Source organism: Hyperoodon ampullatus (assembly GCF_949752795.1).
Source record: "Hyperoodon ampullatus genome assembly, chromosome: 5".
In the NCBI taxonomy this organism is placed as follows: Eukaryota; Metazoa; Chordata; class Mammalia; order Artiodactyla; family Ziphiidae; genus Hyperoodon; species Hyperoodon ampullatus.
The window spans coordinates 134292414-134312110 of NC_136918.1; the positions used below are offsets into that span (position 1 = coordinate 134292414).

Below are 19697 nucleotides of genomic sequence, written 5' to 3' on the forward strand. Positions count from 1 at the left end.
TTTCCATGACGGTACGGGAGACAGGAGCACGGGCCAGGTTCTGGTTGTGACATCAAGATTGGTTGGTCTTCTACATGGTACAGGACCTCTCATTCCTGCGTCTCCTCATGAGCTCCATCTATCGTCCACTTCGACCCTGGGGTGCGCCCCGGAGATTTGCTTCTTTGATGTGTGTGCATGGATTCTTACTTTTGCGTATTTTGACATCCTTCATTTCCAACAGCTGTGGGATAAACACTTGCAGGCAGTGAGTGGTTTCATCCTGCAAGCTGCCAGGATGCTTGCCAAAAGTTTCATGTTTTCTTACCCTGCACGGAAAGCCTTTAAAAATGCTTAGTTTTCTTTTCTCTTATTTCTAACAGTCTTGCCCTCTGTTTTAGGAGATGTGGCTGGTGAATCTGGATGTCATATTGGAACATTGTTTTTTCATGGGGTTTAATTTCTCCTTTAAAAAATTGAACGTGCACTGCTTTCTTGTCTCTTTGCAATCAATAGAGTTGACTCATTTTTGTAATTCCTACGCTCATCAAACTATGTCAGTAGAGCATTTTGTTCAACATCTTTGATTCTAATCAGGTGGTTCCTGAGAATTGTTAAAATAGTAACCTTAGAATAGAAAATAGAATCAGGAATTTAAATTTTATTGAATCCCTGGACTATGAACTCCATGAAGATGTGCAGTTTTTTGTCTGTTTTATTCACTGCTATATCCTCAGCAGTGCCGGGCATGTACTCAGTAAATATTTGTGGAATGAATGAATGAGGGGATCCAATAAAAAAGAATTATATACGTTGAACAATTCAATGAAATGGTAGTTCAAATCCCTTTTCTCATTCTCTCATTGATTTTTAAGCGAATGAAAGCTCTGTGACTTTGTCAACTGTCTTAAATTTTCTGGATCTCAGTTTTCTCATCCATAAAATAAAGACTTGATAAACTGTGAAGTCCCTTCTAAGCCTAAACCTTTATCATGGCAGCTGATACACATATATCAGTGATGGGCTAACTTGTACACCTCCTGCCAAGCAGAACCGCCACAGAAAAGATAGTTCCAAATGGAAATTTTCCCAAAGTAATTGTGGATGGAGTTACTGAAGAATAAATGCATAATCTCCAGGGAACACTCTTGAATGATGATACTAATTTGAATGCATAGATTCCCTCCTTCCTTGCTTTCATCAGCCTCATTGCTCCATCAGGCTCTTAACTGATGGGTACTCTGAATAAAATGAATTTGAAAATGACCCAAACAAAGAAAGAAGGCATTTCCCATTTTTCCATACTTAAAGCACAATCCTTTGTGCTTTCATACCCAGGAAAACAATGTATGGCGTCAGTGGTGTAGAGTTTAGCTGATTTCATAGGTAGCTGGGTATGTTCTAGAATGACTTTATTTTGTCTATTTTAAATCGACTTAAAAGTGCTAGAAATTGTATTGCTTTTCTCAGGTTATTCTCTATTTGAACAATTCTCAACTTTAAACGTTTGCTGTTTACTTGGATATTTCCATGTCTTTATATTTTTCTCACTAGTTCTTTCTTAATTCATTAAAGGAAAATGTTTAAGCAGTAAATCTCTTGACCTCATGATACAATTTCTTTACAGTCACTTAATCCTATATGTGAAAGATCCAGCTATTTGTCTAGTTGCCTTAGTTATACGCCTAGTTCCCGTATATTAGCTTGGTTGGTATTATTGCACCGAAATGTAGGGGAGATTGTAAGATCCATCCACATAATATAAATGGATACATCCTTGAGAAGGAAAGGAGGGTGGAAGGAGGAAAATCCCTGTGACTCTCTGTAAAAAATGGTAAAAATGTCTTGTGTGCCCAACACAGATGTTTCACTTTAAAATTTAAGGAAAAACAATGTTTTGATGCTGGTTCTATTTAATAATTTACTTTTGTTTTATGGAGATTTAGAAAAAGGAATAAGGAAATAGGAAGGTCGACATACAAAGAGAAAGGAAGGAAGGAAGGGAGGGAGGAAAGAAAGGAGGAAGGAGGGAAGAAAAAGAGGGAGGGAGGAAGGGAGGGAGGAAAGAAAGGAGGAAGGAGGGAAGAAAAAGAGGGAGGGAGGGAGGGAGGGAGGGAGGAAGGAAACAAGCTAGCCATTGCTAAGGCCAAGGCCCTTGCTTATTTGAGTGGAGAATGTTACAGTGATGGAAGTGGCTACTCAGAGGAGCCCCACAGTCCCTTCCTTCCTTCCAATCTTCTTCCAGTTTCACCTGCCTTCCTTCCGTCCAACTTCTTCTCCCCCTCTCAACTTCCTTCCTCCCGCCTTTCCCGGAATATTTGCCCACCATCGCCGATGATATGCCTGTCTGTTGCTGGGGACACCTTAGTGACAACACAGACATGATCCCTCACACGTGGAGCTGAGCCTCTCCTTGCGGAGGACAGACAAAGCAGCAAGTCACACCGACTGATGGGATTATCCATTCTGATAAAGGCTGTAACAAAGGTGACAGGGGAGAGGGTGATGGTGGGACAAACTTAGACTAACGGGTCAGCAAAGAACTTGCTGAGAAAGTAAGATGTTTACACTGAGACTTGAAGGATGAGCTGAAGTTATTTAGGAGTAAGGGTGTGTGTGTGTGTGTGTGTGTGTGTGTGTGTGTGTGTGTGTGTGTATCTGCCTGTGTGTCTGAGGGGAGAGGGGAAGGTGTGAGCCCAGGCAGAATGAAAAGCAGGTGCAAAGGCCTTGAGATGAAAAAGACTTGAATGTTAGAGGAGCTGGAAGGTGGTCAGAGTGGCCAGAGTGGTCAGTAGGATGGGGACAGGGCTGGAGGTGACTGTGGGGTGACATAGGCAGAGCCTTGTGGGCTGTGTCAGTTATTTTGGGTGCTCTCTAGAGCATCCATGGGAATCCACTGAAGGGCACTGAGTGGAGGTTAATATGATTTGAGTCTTAAGGAGATTTTAATAGTTTAAAGATTTTTCTGACCACCCTCTAGGGAATGGATTGCAGTTATCTGAACTAAGGAGTGCCACAGTGCACCTAGCCAAAGTGTAACTACACAGCATAATGTAGGAGCCAACTGTTCAGGTTCAAATCCCAGTTGCTAGCCTTGGGCAAGGGAATGAAAGTTTCTGTGCCTCTGTTTCTTTATTTATAAAAGGATGCTGATAACAGTATGAAGCTGAGGGCTGTTGTGTAGATTACAACAGCGTAATGTCTGGCATATAATAAGTACTCAATAAACATCTGCCATTGCGACGACCTATTCCTGAACTTTGCTCTGTAACACACAGGTTGTCAAAAGGTAATATTAAAAGACATTTAAAATGTTTTCTAGGAAAAGTAGCCCATGAAGAATCCTTTAATAAAACAAGCAAGCAAACAAACAAAAAGACCCTGTATCTTTCTAGCTGGAAAGATCTTTTCGTGTATGAGGTTGCTTAGCACTGGGGACAGTCATGCTGCCTAAGGAGTCCTCTGAGGGCAGTGAACCAGCAGTGTCTTCCTACTTTAATTCATCCAGCAAACTTCAGAGTATCTCCTGTCTGCAAGGTACTGGTGTTGGTTAAGGTGGTTTTGGAGGCAAGAGACAGAAAACTCCTACTCAGCCAGCTTAAACCACTCTATTATTATTAAAGCACTCTATTATTTTATATGGTGAGGGATCCAAAGGCAGCGTGGCTCTGGCTCTTTCTCTGTCTTTCTGGATCCCTTTGCCTCTGCCCTTTTCTGGTGCTGGCTTAACCCTCAGACTGGTGTCAAGAGAGCGGCTTTCATCCCCTGTGTCTCATTCGGGCGGACAATCACCCTCCTAAGCAGAGGAACAATCTCTTCCTTGTGTCTTCTTTTAAAAGCAAGGAAATCGAGATATGTTCGGTAGATGGGCTTTCTGCCCATGGATGCTGCTGAGTAAGCATCGCTGACATCTCCCCCATCCACTGCCGTCATGTCCAAGTCAGAGTGTCCCAAAGAGCCGGAACAGCTGTGGAAGCTCTTCATCGGAGGTTTGAGCTTTGAAACAACCAATGAGTGTCTGAGGAGCCATTCTGAGCAGTGGGGAGCACTCACAGATTGTGTGGTAATGAGGGATCCAAGCACCAAGCACTGCAGAGGCTTCGGGTTTGTCACATACGCCACTGTGGAGGAGGTGGATGCAGCCATGAATGCAAGGCCACACAAGGTGGATGGAAGAGGGGTGGAACCAAAGAGGGCCATCTCAAGAGAAGATTCTCAAAAACCTGGTGCCCATTTACCTGTGAAAAAGATTTTTGGTGGTGACATTAAAGAAGACACTGAAGAACATCACCTAAGAGATTATTTTGAACAGTGGGAAAATCGAAGTGACTGAATTCATGACTGACCGAGGCAGTGGCAAAAGGAGAGGCTTTGCTTTCCTAACTTTTGATGACCATGACTCCGTAGACAAGATTGTCATCCAGAAATACCACACTGTGGGGTTTCCCTGGTGGCACAGTCGTTAAGAATCCGCCTGCCAATGCAGGGGACATGGGTTCGAGCCCTGGTCTGGGAAGATCCCACATGCCGTGGAGCAACTAAGCCCGTGCACCACAACTACTGGGCTTGTGCTCTAGAGCCCGCAAACCACAACTACTGAGCCCGTGTGCTGCAACTACTGAAGCCCGTGTGCCTGGAGCCCATGCTCCACAACAAGAGAAGCCACTGCAATGAGAAGCCCGCACACTGCAACAAAGAGTAGTCCACACTCGCTGTAACTAGAGAAAACCTGTGCACAGCAACAAAGACCCAATGCAGCCAAAAATAAATAAATAAATAAATAAATAAATAAATAAAAAGAACACAGGTTTAAAAAAACAAAAACAAAACAAACAAAAAAGAAATACCACACTGTGAATGGCCACAACTGTGAAGAAAGGAAAGCCCTACCTAAGCAAGAGATGACAGTGCTTCATCCAGCCAAAGAGGTTGAAGTGGTTCTGGAAACTTTGGTGGTGGTCTTGGAGGGGGTTTTGGTGGGAATGACAGCTTTGGTCGTGGAGGAAACTTCAGTGGCCGAGGTTGCTTTGGTGGCAGCCGTGGTAGCAGTGGATATGGTGGCAGTGGGGATGGCTATAATGGGTTTGGTAACGATGGAAGACATTTTGGAGGTGGTGGAAGCTACAATGATTTTGGCAGTTACGACAATCAATCTTCAAATTTTGGACCCATGAAAGGAGGAAACTTTGGAAGCAGAAGTGCTGGCCCCTGTGGTGGTAGAGGCCAATACTTTGCTGAACCACGAAACCAAGGTGGCTGTGGTGGCTCCAGCAGCAGCAGGAGCTATGGCGGGGGCAGAAGATTTTAATTACTGCCTGGAAACAAAGCTTAGCAGGAGAGGAGAGCCAGAGAAGTGATGGGGAAGCTCCAAGCTACAACAGATTTGTGAACTGAGCCAAGCACAGTGGTGGCAAGGCCTAGCTGCTACAAAGAAGACATATTTTAGACAATACTCATGTGCATGGGCAAAAAAACCTGGAGGACTGTATTTGTGAACAGTTGTATAACAGATTATTTTAGTTTCTGTTCTGTGGAAAGTAAAAGCATTCCAACAAAGGGTTTTAATGTAGATTTTTTTTTGTTTTGCACCCATGCTACTGATTGCTAAATGTAATAGTCTGATCATGAAGCTGAAAAAATGTGTCTTTTAAAAAAAAAAAAAAGCAAGGAAATCTTTTCCTGAAGCTCCTCAGCAGAACCCCCTCCTATCTCATTGACCACAAAATTGATCCATGACTATGTTGGAACCAGTCATTGACAAGGGGAATGGCGCCATCATGATTGCCTTGGACTCCTCATGGCCCATGCACTAGGGGCCCAGCCTCCTCTGAAGCACGTGGACAGATTGGAGAAGGGGAGACACCGGAGTAAAATGGGGATTGTGTCAGGAAGGAGGAGAGAAGAAGTGCCTGAGGGTTCGGCCTCCAGCAGCATCTACCAAACAGCTGTAGGGCAAACCATCGCCTTCAAAACATCACATTCAAGAGAGTGAGGTGGAGACACACAGAATTTGAACATTGATCAGAATGCAATAATTACTGAAATAGAGTTTTGATCAGAGGAAATGGGAGTGTGGAAGAAAAATTGATTAATCCTTCTTTGGCTGGTATCAAGACTGGTGATAGCTGACCAGCCCATGGAAGAATTGAATAAGAGTCAGCTGAAATATGGCTTTCTTGGTAGAAAAAGAATTTTTTTTTTTACAATGTTTCTAAAACCAAGATTTTTTTCCAATTTATTAAAAACATTTTTAAAAATTGTGGTAAAATGCACATAACATAAAATTTACCATCTTAATCATAGTTAAGTGCATAGTTCAGTATTGTCGAGTCTATTCACATTGTCATGCAACCAATCCCCAGAACTTTTTCATTTTGAAAAACCAAAACTTTGTATCCATTAAACAACTCCCCATTTCCTCTTCCCTCCAGCCCCTGGCAACCACCATTCTTTCTGTTTCTATGAGTTTGACTATTCTAGATACTTCATCTAAGTGGAATCATACAATATGTGTTCTTTCGTGTCTGGCTTATTTCACTTAGCATAATGTCCTCAAGGTTCTTTCATGTTGCAGCCTGTCCCAGAATTTCCTTCCTTTTTAAGACTGAATAACATTCCATTACATTTATATATCACATTCTATTTATCAGGTCATCCAGGGATGGACACTTGGGTTGCTTCCATGTCTTGGCTATTGCGAATAACGCTACTGTGAACGTGGGTGTATGTATATTTCTTCAAGACTCTGCTTTCAATTCTCTTGGTTATACCAGAGTGGAATTGTCAAGCTTGGTCCTTAAATTTCCTAATGTGTGTTCTTATTGTAAGGATAATAGTTGAAGGTGGATGTATGATTTATGTTTTAGAGCCTTGCTGCCCACTGTGGTACCTGGTCTCCTAGGATCATCAGTAGCACCTTGGAAATGGTTAGGTATCTTGCCCCAGCTCTATCTAACTGAACCAGATCTGCAAGTCCTAGGGAATCCCCAGGTGCCTCCAAGGCACATTAAAGTTTGAGCAGCCCTGCTCTGAGTATACACTGTTTCCCTTCTCAGAGTTTACGATCAAGTGTATCTTTTCTCTTAGGTTTTACCTTCATTCAAAAATTTGCTCTTCCCTCCCCTTTGTGCTACATACAAATCATTTGCTTTCAGAGACTTGATATTTAACATTGCAGCTGCAGAGATCTTTTTTTTTTTTTTTTTTTTTTTTTCCTTTTCCCGTTTACTGTTTCATCTGCCTCTAAAAGAGGCAGGAATTAGATCAGCTGGAATTAGAAAAGAAGACCCGCTGCAGAGGTGACTGCTAATTAAGTCCCATCTAGAAGATTATTAGTTTAATACAGGAACAAAGCAAACAAACAAAAAGAGAGCATATTTTAGTTTTGGTTGAGAAGGGTAGGACCCAGGAAAACAGAAGTATGTGAAAAGAATTGCTAAGTGACTGATAAATAGGCTTAAGTTATTTAAACTGGCACCGAGCACGGCTTAAACAGTATGTTTTGCATCATCTAAATTTCTAAATACCTGGAGTATATTTGTAAACATGGCAATCTAACATGTTATTGAACGGCACATTCATATTCAAATGAGCATAAATGAGGATTTAACAGCTGATTGCACAGTGTGAATGATAGTAACTAATTGTCAAGTCGGAAAGTTGCGCAGATAATAGTACTAATGCGATCGGCACGCAGCCGCAGTGATATGACTTACAGTAGCAAATCCATGAATTTTCAGCTGGCTGCCCAAGTCCCCGTACATAAAAGAACGAGTCTGGATTAGGGCAACATGGGCCAAATGGGCAGTCAGAAGGGAAAAGAAGGGCGAGGAGGAAGAATCGCAGCTAGGTTTGAGGGGCGGTGTGAAACTTTTCTTTCCCCCGACGCCGGCCTTTACCTCTTTCATAACAGTCATCAATGGGGCTCCCTGGCCATTCAGCGCTGTCCCTCTTCTAGGAAGCAATTGTTCAGAGGTGTGGCTCATTTCAGGCATTAATCTCCACTGAATGGCGGCTGTGTTACACATTCTGTCTCTACTCGGAGCCTGCAGGCAGCTGGTCAGTGGAAAGTAACAATGACCACAGGAGGAGAATGGGGCAAATGCTTGCTGCAGATGCTGCATCCCCAACCTTGACCTTGGTCATTTCCCTCCCAGGGTGGCTTGGTCCTTCGCAGCGGGAGCCTGGCTTTGCATGGCTGCCATGGCGGGCAAGGTGGCCGCTACCTGCGGATTTGTCCCTTCCTAATAACCCTTAGACCCGACAGGCAGTCACCATGAGGACTGGAGACAGAGGCCAATGTGGAGGAGGCTGCTAAGGCAAAACATGAAAACAAATCTCCTAATTTTTCAGGCAGGGGCTTTTCCAGCAGGGATGAGTGGCTCCAGTTCCCAGCGGGTCTGGTCGGTGATCCAAGCCTGGGTGTTGGGCATTGGTCAGAGACAGTGGCTGTTTTTTCAAGCCAGCGCTTGCCTCCTGCATCCTCTGTCGCCCAGTCTCCAGCCTGTGCAGAACGCTGGGAGGGGGAGAAATGTAACAAAAAATCCTGTCTTCTGTCCACCCCTAGTGCCTTCTATACCTCCACCCCCCAGGGGAAAAAGCATATCCCTATTCTCATCCCTATCCCATCTTCAGCCCATCTCCAGTCTCATCCAGTCTCCTTCTCCATCTTTCTCTACCTCTGCCTTTCTCTCGCTCATCTATCTATCATCTATCTATTATCTATCAATCAATCGATCATCTATGTATCTATTTATGTATCTATTATCTATCATCTATCAATTATCAATCAATCATCTAGGTATCTGTCTAAGTATCTATCAATCTATTATCTATCTATTATCTATCTCTGTCTATCATCTATGTATCTATTATTTATCTCTATCAATCTATCATCTATGTATCTATTATCTATCTCTGTCTGTCTATCATCTATGTATCTATTATCTATCTCTGTCTGTCTGTCATCTAATACAGAAACGCAGATTCGGTCTACTACTGCTTATCACTTCCTTGATTAAACATTACTGACTGCCCATTGACAACAAAAAGTGCAAACTTTTTACTAGAACCCTGCGAGTCTTTCATAACCTGAACCACCTTGGTTTTTCAACTTCTTCTTCCCCTTCCCTTCCTCCCTCCTCACTTCCTCTCTCCTTTTCTTCCTCTGAGGTCACAGACATGGTGCCAGGCACAGGACATCCTGACACTCCCTCCCACCCACTTCCTGACGACTGCCTTTCATCACACCCTGCCTCTGCCCCCATCTCCATCACCTCCAGGGTTTGGTCTCAGAGCCACGCTGGACCCCTTGTCTTCCCCCCAGGCTCCCTGCTCCTTCCCCTCTCCCAGCCTCTGTCTTTGAGGTTTCCTCTGTAGCATGCTTGTTCCTGAACCCACATTCTGGCCATAAATGGTTCCTTCTTTAGAGCTCTCTTTGTCAAGAGCAAGCACAGCTGTACCTCTTACCAGACTGAGGGTTCCTTTCTCATTTTATCCCAGTGCCTAGAAGGGTTTCCAGCTTAATAATATGTGCATGTGAGGGAGAAGGGGGAAGAAGCCTTGACTGCCACTTCTACCTGGATGGAAGTCAAGAACTCGGACCCTGGAGCCAGGCTTCCCACTCAGACCTACCTCGGCCATTCACCGGCTGTGCATCCTTGGGTTGGTTTCCTCATTTCTCTGAGCCTCGTTTCGTCAAGTGTACAGTGCAGCTTGTTACTGTGCAGGATTTGGTTTTGCTCTTACTTTTCTATATCAAATAGAATTGTTTTTCTGTTTGTTTTTGACATTTCTATTTTTTTCTTAACCTTTATTTTTTAGAGCATTCTTACATTCACAGAAATAGAATTGGTTTTTTTATAGCTTTTATATGATTCCGATTTCACAGAAATTTTCTACAATCTACACATTTGTATTTGTGCCATGGTAAATTTCATTCAGTTTTACTTTTTAACTTTTCATACAGAAGAATAAAAATAAGAAAAATTTTAAAATCACTGATTCATGAAACACTGGTTTGGCAACAGTACAGCTATTGAGATGGGACTGTGGCGACCTTCATTTTGACAGAATGAGGACAGATTATTATTCAGATTAGAGTAGTTTATGAAATTAACCAAAATCACAAACAAAATACTAGCAAATAGAATACAGCAATGTATTTAAAGAAGAATATATCTTGACAAAGTGAGGTTTATCCAAAGTGTGAATATTTGTTGAACATTAAAAAATCAATGTCATAAAGAATAAAAACCTTGTGACTGTACTAATAAAAGCTGAGGAAACATTTGATAAAATTCAACACCCATTCTGTGTTAAAAAAAAAAGAAAACAACAACAAAAACAAAAAGCTCTCAGCAAAGTAGAAAATCAAGGAAAGAAACCTCCTCTCTAATAAGGGGTATCTATTGAACACTTAGAACTAACATCACACTTAATGGTAAAATACTAGATGCTTTCCCTCTACAGTCAAGGCAAGGATATTCACTCTTATCACTTCTATTCTACAATTCAGTAGAGGGCCTAGCTAGTGCAATAAGTCAAGGGCAGAAATAAAAGGCATAAAGATGAGAAAGAAAGAAGAAAAACTATCTTTATTTGCAGTTGACTTCACTGTGTACATGAAATATCCAAAGGAATCTACAAACTACTAGAATTTTTTAGTGAATTTAGTAAAGTTGCAGGGTAAAAGACCAATGTATAAAGATTAAATTGTATTTCTCTATACAGGCATCAAATGATGGGAAAATAAAATTAAAATACACTATTGAAAGTAACCTAAGAATCAAATACTAAGAATAAATTTAATTTTAATGAAAGATATGCAAGGTCTCTACACAGAAATTTATAAAATATTGCTGAGACAAATTAGAGAAGTCTTAAATAAATGCAGAGATATACCATGTTCATGAATTGGAAGATTTAGTATGTTAAGATGTCAGCTTTCCTCATATTTATCTATCCAGTTAATGCAATCCCAACCTAAATCCCAGCAGAGATTTTTGTAGAAATGAATAAGCTGATTCTAAAATATTTATGCAAAGGATCTTAAATAGCCAGAACAATCATGAAAAAGAAGAACAAAGGTGGAGGAATTATGCTAGCTGATTTCAAGACTTACTAAAAAGCTATAGTAATCAAGATAGTGTACTATTGGTATAAGGTAAAAAATAAATCAATAGAACAGGATAAAGAGTCCAGAAATAGATCTACTGTGGTTATTGGGCAACATATAGATGCGTGGTCAATTGCTTTTTGTCAAAAATGTCAAAGCAATTCAATGTAGAAAGGCAAATAAGTCACATGTCAGTAAATATCAGGGGAAAATGGTGGAAAAACTAGATATTGGCACAGGAAAAAAATTAACCTTGACTCCTACCTCACACTATACATATAAATTAATTTGAAGTGGAAAACATACGTAAATATCTTCGCTATTTGGGATGGGGAAAGATTTCTTAGAAAGTCATAAAAGACACTACCAATAAAAGCAAACATTCATACATTGGACTTTATCAAAATTAAATACTTTTCATCAAAAGAAACATCATTAAGAAAGTGAAAAGTCAAGATACAGTTTGGAATGAAATATTCAAGAAGCGTATATTTGAAAAAGACTTCATCTAGAATATATAAAGAATTCCTACAAATCAATAATAAAAACCCAATTAATAAAAAATGGACAAAAATCTTTAACAAGCACTTTCAAAGGAAGATACCTGAATAGCCAAGAAATATCAATATATGAAAAGGTGTCCAACATTATAAGGCAATATGGGATTGCAAATTAAAACTACAATGAAATACTGCAACACACTCATCAGAATGTCTAAAATTACAAGACTGACAATACCAAGTGTTGGCAACCATACATTGTTGGTGAAAACATAAAATAGTAAAATTTTAGTTCAACATGTTATCTAACTTATGAGCAGAAAATCCACTTCTAGGTACATACCCAAGCGAAATGAAAACATATTCCTCAAAAAGATGTGTCCAAAACGTTCATGATAGCTTTATTCATAATAACTGGGAACATCAGCAAGAGAATAGATAAACAAATGATGGTATATTTTTACAATGGAATACTACTCATCAATCAAAAGAACCAAACTCTTGATGAAGGCAACATCATGGATGAATCAAAAACATTATATTGAGCACAAGAAGCCAAACACAAAAGAATACATACTTTGTGATTCTATTAATATGAAGTTCAAGAACAGACAAAACTAACTTATGGTGATAGAAATTAGAACAGTGCTGGGTGACTAGAAAGAGGCACAGAGGAATTTTCTGGAATGATGGAAATGTTCTCTATCTTGTATTGCGGATAGTTATATGTGTTCCCATTTGTCAAAAATTTAAAGAGCAGTAGACTTAAGATGTGGGCATTTGACATTATCAAGGAGTACTGTCAGTATAGAAGAAAGAAAGAGAGGCCAAGAGAGAAAGAGAGAGAAGTGTATTGCGGGAGGATTGCCTCTTACATTAGTCAAGTCATAGAAAATGAAAACAGCCCTTTCCTGCCCTTAGGTTATAAGCATTAAAAATAAACCGTGAAGCCTCTATCCTATGACTTTTGGTTCCTGGATGGCTTAAACTTTCTTTTAAAAAGTAAACTAGGGACTAATGATTCTCATTGGGGTAGGAACTCATTGAACTTATTTCTAAATTCAAGTCAAGGCAAGAGTGTCCAGCCTTTGGGACAGCCTCCCCACGATCCAGGTCCCTAGTGGATCTCTAAATAAGTTGGCAGTTCTGCAAGGAGACATTTGCTACAATCAGCTTTCTTAACTTGAAAGCCCCAGTGGCTGAAGTTAATTGCGTCTGGCCTTGGCCCCCTTGGCCTTCCCCCGCTTTGATGGGTTTCTCTTCTGTTCCAGCTATGCCACAAGAGGCATTTTACTAGGGCTTTCCCAGCAAGGAATAAAATTGCAAACATATTGGAGGTATCCTTTTGTTTTGTTTTGTTTCTAAGGAAGGACTGCTTATGGCTGAACCCTGTGATAACCACGAGTATTAAATTGCAGTTGCTTATGTGGCTACAAGGGGGGAAGCAAGTCGGTTGGGTAATCTCTTCAGAGAAATTGACATCAGATTTGGGTAAAATGTTGGGTGACTCCAGGCAATGTGTAAATCAACAGTTCTTACTGTTAATCCTGGAAGCCTGGTATTTCTTTGCAAAAGAGGAAAAAAGGAAAACTGGAATCCTCAGCAGCTCTTTGTACCCACCAAGGTAGAGACCAAGTCCATATTAATCCATGTAAACAAAATCAATACTTCTGAAAAAGTCAAGGTTTGGGGAGCGCACACACATACCTGCAGGGCCTCAGGCATCTTGTGACTTAAGGATGAAGGCCACATGATGAGGATGGTTGGTCAGAGTGACAGAAGAGCCTCCCTCTTTGATGACATTGTTGGTCTGCCTGCCTCTGGTCTTCTTGTTCCATGAGAAAAATTAACATTTTACCTTTTAAGTCATAGTCAAGATTTCTGTCACTCAATGCAAAACCCATTTCTTATTGAAAAAGATTCTTTCATAAATAGATAATAGAGAGGTAGATATTGCATGTTAATTATTTTTTTAAAAGTGTCAAAGGTGGAAGATGGCAATCTTATTTTCAATTCTTCCCCCCTCCACATACCCTTTGCCATGCCACCTGGCCATTCCTCTCACTTGTGGCAACACCAAGTATTGTAGTTTCCCAACTCATTGGTACAAGGCTTGGCCGTGGACTTGCTGCAGTCATGGAATGCTGGTGGATGTAAATGAGCAGAGGCTTTAAAATTGGTTGTGGGTGGGACTTGTTCCATTCTGAGAATGTGCCCCTGGGAGCTGCTGTCCTGGAGGGATGAGAGACAACGAAAATAGGCCTGACCCCACCTGCAGCTGGGAGCCCATTCAGCTGCCCCAGCCTGAAGAAGAGCCACCCAGCAGAGCCCAGCCCCGATCAGCCTAACCTCAGACAACCTGCCCACTGCGAGCATGAGAGTAACTGTCTGTGGTAAGCCACTGAGTTCTGGGATATTTTGTTTTGCATTAATATTGTGGCTAATGAAGTAATACTAAACCTGCAGTTTTGTAGCTTAGTTTTTCAGTTAGCAATATACCATATGCTTCTACAACTTGAGTTTTAAAGGATGTATAATATTCCATAGTATAGAACATCCTAATTCTTTTCTTCAGTTACCTATAATTGGACACTTGGGTCCAATTATTTTATTAGGGTTTTGCTAATAAAGCTGCCACAAAATCCTTGTATAGGTCTCTATGCATGTTCTTAGGTTCCCTAAAATAAATCTTTAAAGAACAAATTTCTAGAAGTGGAATTGCTAAGTCAGAGCAGATACACATTTTAAGGCTTTTCATACATATTACCACATGGCCGTTCAGAAAGACTGGAATAATTCATGTTTCTACCAGCAAGGAATGAAAGTACTCATTTCCCCAGATCTTTCCAGGATTAAATATCATCATGCTTATCATTTTTGTACAAAATCTTGATGGTTGGATGATAGTGACCATGTTTTAGTGTTATGTGTGTTTTTTCTTATTATAAAAGAAATGCAGGTTAAATATGGAAATATAAGTATGTGAAAAGAATAAAATACAAGTCACCCAAAACGCCATTTCCAAATGATACCCAATGCTAACATTTTGTATAAATCCTCAAGTGGCGTATATTTGAACTGTATACACTTAGATATTTACATGTTTTCACAGGTCACACACATAGATGTGAACAAAGAAACTTAGTTCACCTCTCTATAATGGAAATAAACTTGATCTTGAGTCCCTAATCCAACTGCAAAGAAAAAAGCACTTAAATTTGCTACTTGTTATGGACTGACTTTTTGTGTCCCTCTCCACCATCTCTCCATCACCCCCGCCTCCCCCGCCTCCCCCCCACCCCCCGCCACCCCCCGCCACCGCCCAGCCCAGTTCATATGTCAAAGCCTTGACCTCCAGGGTGACTGTATTTGGACTAAGAAAGTATTAAGGTTGGGGCTTCCCTGGTGGCGCAGTGGTTGAGAGTCCGCCTGACGATGCAGAGCACACGGGTTCGTGCCCCGAACCGGGAAGATCCCACATGCCGCGGAGTGGCTGGGCCCGTGAGCCATGGCCGCTGAGCCTGCACGTGCTCCGCAACGGGAGAGGCCACAACAGTGAGAAGCCCGCGTACCGCAAAAAAAAAAAAAAAAAAAAAGAAAGTATTAAGGTTAAGTGAAGTCATAAGGATGGCGCCTTGATCTGATTGGACTGATGTCCTTATAGGAAGAGACACCAGAGAGCTTCTCTGTCCCCTCAAACGCACAAAGAGGTCATGTGAGCACATAGCAAGATGGCGCCATCTATATGCGAAGAGAAGAGGCCTCAGAATGAAACCTACCTTTCCAGCACTTTGATCTTGGATTTCCCAGCCTCCAGAACTGTGAGACAATAAATTTCTGTTGTTTAAGCCACCCAGTCTCTGGTTATTTGTTACGGCAGCTCGAGCTAATACAGTAACTTAAATTATCATTTGATAATTTCAGGTTTAAATAGCGTCTTTTGACCACTCAGTGTCTTTCAGGTAACTAATCAGTTTTTTCAGGATTTCTCCCTACTTCCCTTTTCCTCCTCCTTTCCCAAAGGGGTAACTGATGGTCAGAGATGGCTTCCTGTCTCACTGCAGAGGACTGGTGGCATCTGCCCTTTGGCCTTCTCTAAGTCCCAGATCATCCCTCCTGCTCATGGGCATTTCGGCTGAGTCTACAGAGCTGTGTCTATTACCATCTTATGTGCCTGCTGCCTGGCTCTTGCTGCTAAAGTCTGTGGTCTGTGGATAAGTCCCTGCTTCAAAGATTCCTACAATCCAAAGCCTCCCTGTCCTGGTCTCAACTCTCTTTTTTCCCATAGATACTCTTGGCACTTCCGCAAGCCCAAAAGGGTATGTGCAGCTTCTGAATGTCTTCCTCACATGCCACGCTCAGGGGCGGGTGTGAAGGATTAGCTCAGGTCCTCACTTTTGCACCTCCTTCCTTAGACCCTGCTAATCTCCTGCCCGGGAATCATGTTGCCCCCAGGCTCTCTTTTCTCCCAAGGTACCCAGGTTCCACTGGGTCTGTCCAGGTGCTCCTGCCATTGCCTGTCCCTTGGCTGCCCAGGACTCATCAGGATATGGATGTCAAGTGCTTCTTGAGGCTCCTTCTCTCATCCCCTGGGAATTCTTTCCAGGTTCCTCCCCAGGGCCCTGGAAGGGCCTGTCTTCTTCCTATAGGCTGTGAGCTACCCTCATGTCATAGCCTACACACCGTGACCTACTCTGTGGCCTTTCCTCAAAGCTTTAGTTCTTTTTTTTTAACTTGGCTGTTTGTTTTTTTTCTGCAGCTTTATTTTTTATTTTTTTTGTCTGCACCAAGCGGCATGTGGGATCTTAGTTCCTGACCAGGGATCGAACCCATGCCCCCTGCATTGGAAGCGCAGAGTCTTAACCACTGGACAGCCAGGGAAGTCCTCAAAGCTTTGGTTCTTGATATATAAAGTGCAGCTTTGGAAATTCTAAGAAATCCTTTTTGTTTCTCTTTTGAAAACTTGGCTTTCAAGTTTACTGCCTTCCTTTTCCCCCAACTACTCACCAAGGACCTTGAAAAATTTAGTTTGAAACATCCAACAAATTGATGAATTCTCTCCTGAGCAGTATCCATTCTCTTCGCAAAGCAGTGAATCTTTCAGCTTCAATAAGCTGATAGTCACCCAGTATGTAGGAACAAATCGTGTCAATATTTTAAAAAATATAATCCCTGCTACCTATGATATATACATATGTACAACACTGACCTTTTTAAAGGCTGCATCTTCTTCAGGATGTTCAATATTCCATAATGAATTCAAACAAGCTTGTTTCTCTGTGTTGCTTTTCTCGGACTGTAATTCCGAGTCCATGTCCTGCTACGCATGGGTAAGGGACTGCTCCTCAAACTGGGAGACCTTAGGTCAGGGTTGATTCAGGGGTGTTGTACCCAATATTGTCTAGGAAGCAGAGTATGAGTTGAAAGTGGTGGGTTAGTGTACCAGAATCAAGGAATAACATAAAGTAAAAAGGTGGCCTTCAGTGACAGACGAGGCGTGAGAGTGGGGCAGGATTCAAGGTGAAGTGGAGGTGGCAAAAATGGCTAATACACCTTCTCTTCTTCTGGAGCAGTGATTCTTAACTGGGGGTGATTTTGGCCCCTAAGGGGCATTAGGCGATGGCTGGAGACATTTTTGTTCATCACACATAGGGGGCTGCTACTGGCATCTAGAAGGTAGAGGCCAGGGATGCTGCTAAATGCCCTACAGTGCACAGGGTAGCTTCTGCATCTAAGACTCATCAGGCTCAGCAGTTGTGCCAAGGTTGAACAGCCCTGTCCTATCTTACTGGAATCACTGATTTTTAGGTCACATGGCTGCCAACACTGAGGACTATATTTCCCAGCCTGTTTTGTAGTTTGGTGTGACCATGTGACTAAGTTCTGGCTAATGAGACCTAGGCTAATGTAGCAACTTCTGGGAACTGTCCTTGAAGAAAGAAAGCATGCTCTTCTCCTTCCCTTTTGTCCTTCCTCATGGCTGGAATGCGATTGTGTTGGCTGGAGCTCTGGCAGCCATCTTAGAACAATAGGATGACTTTGAGGCCATCTGAAGTGGAGCAAGAAGGAAAAAAAGAGTTCCTGACACTGTGAAGCATCTTTCTACTCTCAAATGTCCTTCCCTAAACTCCTTCCAACTAAACACAGACACTCTATCTTGCTTAGTCTTCTATTATTTCACGTTTTTTCCCCCTGTTACTTACAGCTGAACTTAATTCTAATTAGTACAGTGTACTATTTGCACCTACCTTCTGCACTCTGGAATGTTCTAGTTATTGAGATCTGCCATGCCATGATGGGTTAGGGCTACTTTCTGGAAGGAGCTGAACTTGGCAAGGAGCAATCTGGGTGGATTGTGGGCAACAGCACAAGAAGTCAACGTGGAAGTGGGCTAAGAAAAAGAACAGGTTGGATTTAAGCTTCATCTTTTTCTGCAGGCTTGCTTAGGTTTGTCCTGGAGTCAGACCAGTGTCCACAACCAGACTCTTCATATGTTTTACACACTCTGTTGCAAAGATGTCCCCAGCATCCTGGTGGCTAAGGTTGGATCCATCTACCTGACCAGGCCTGGCAGCCCTGATAAGCTCAGCCCTGTGAACAAGCCATAGAGGTAACAGGAAATGTGGGCAGGGCTCTTGTTCATGGTTAATGGTCGTGGGTGAAAGGAGCTAAGATAATCTGGTAGGTTGTGCTACTAGGTATAACCAATTTTGAAACCCCATAATTAACTGCAAATTCAAATATGGATAAAACCACAGTTAGCCTCAGCAAACTGTGATGTAGGGAGAGCTTATCTTCAACACCTTCCTGACCTTCAGGTTAGAATCTCTCTTCAACTTGCTAAGGTTTCTGGTGCTCTTAGGTTAGCTCTTGGGTTTCCATAGCCATTGTGGCAACACGGCCTCTGATATGCCCTTTACTTGCACCACCCTCTCCTCTGGATCTTCCAAGCTTTCCCACTTTGACACATTTTCTATTCCTTTAAAATGCTGTTCTTTGCCAGGTGATAATAGCTAAAGCACTCAGCTGAAGTGTTGGTGTATTCGTTTCCTGGGGCTGACATAACAAAGTATCACAAATGGGGTGACTTAAACAACAAATTTATTCTCTCATATTTCTGGAGGCTGGAAGTCTGAGATCAAGGTGTCTGCAGGGTTGGTTCCTTCTGAAGACTATGAGAGAAGGATTTGCTCCAGTCTGCTCTCCCAGATTCTGATGGTTTGCCATCAATCCTTGGTGTTCTTAGACTTGTAGACTCATGACTCCAATCCTCCACCTTCACACACATTCTCCCTGTGTCTCTTTCCTCTGTGTGTGTCTGTGTGTGTTTGTGTGTGTGCGTATGTGTGTCTAAATTCCCCCTTTTTATAAGGATGTCAGTCATATTGGATGAGGGCTCGCCCTAATGACTCCATTTTAACTTGATTACCTTTATAAAGATGTTGTTTCCAAGTAAGGTCACATCCTAAGTCCTGGGGGTTAAGATGTCAACCTATGTTTTTGGAGGCACACAATTCAACCCATAAAAGTTGGTCAGCTGAGTGGCACAGTTACATTTTAACAGAGGCTTCTGCATCTCCACTTGTAGGAGTATCTGAGCTATTTAATAAGGAGGGAGTCCATTCTCCCCTCCCCATTCTGAGCCCAGGGTGCATACCCCTCAGTCACCTGTCACGGGAGCTGTTTTCTCAGTGTATCACAGGACAAGGCCAGACCTCAAACTCCACTGACATTCAGAGATTCATACTCCCTCGTCTCTACAGAAACCTCATGGAACGGTGTTGAATTATTGCTTTTTAAGAAGTATAGTCTGAAGCAGGACGAGTATGTCTAAGGAGAAGGCTGTGGACCTGAAACCAGTGGGCAGTGACGGTTGTTTTCAACCAGAAAAGAAGCTGGTGATGATAAATATTAACAACATAGAAAATGTTCCGGAAATCAGGCCAGCAAAACTTAGGCAGGAGTGCCAGGTACAGCTTCTTATAAATGCTTCTTGTTGTCATTAATCCCAGTTTTAATTTCTAGCCTTATTAAAGACTTAAGGCTTTATCTCCATGTCTTCCCCCTGGAAAACCAAATGCATGTAATGATCTTTATTTCTG

At 42.0% G+C, this 19697-nt stretch overlaps 1 pseudogene across 1 annotated transcript; it reads left to right on the forward strand.

The window, feature by feature from the left end:
• The first annotated feature begins 3910 nt into the window (after nucleotides 1–3910).
• LOC307053586 (heterogeneous nuclear ribonucleoprotein A1-like) lies at nucleotides 3911–5287 on the forward strand (annotated as a pseudogene). The gene is made up of 2 exons: nucleotides 3911–4403; nucleotides 4821–5287. The product of its transcript is annotated as a heterogeneous nuclear ribonucleoprotein A1-like (transcript).
• Nucleotides 5288–19697: the final 14410 nt, after the last annotated feature.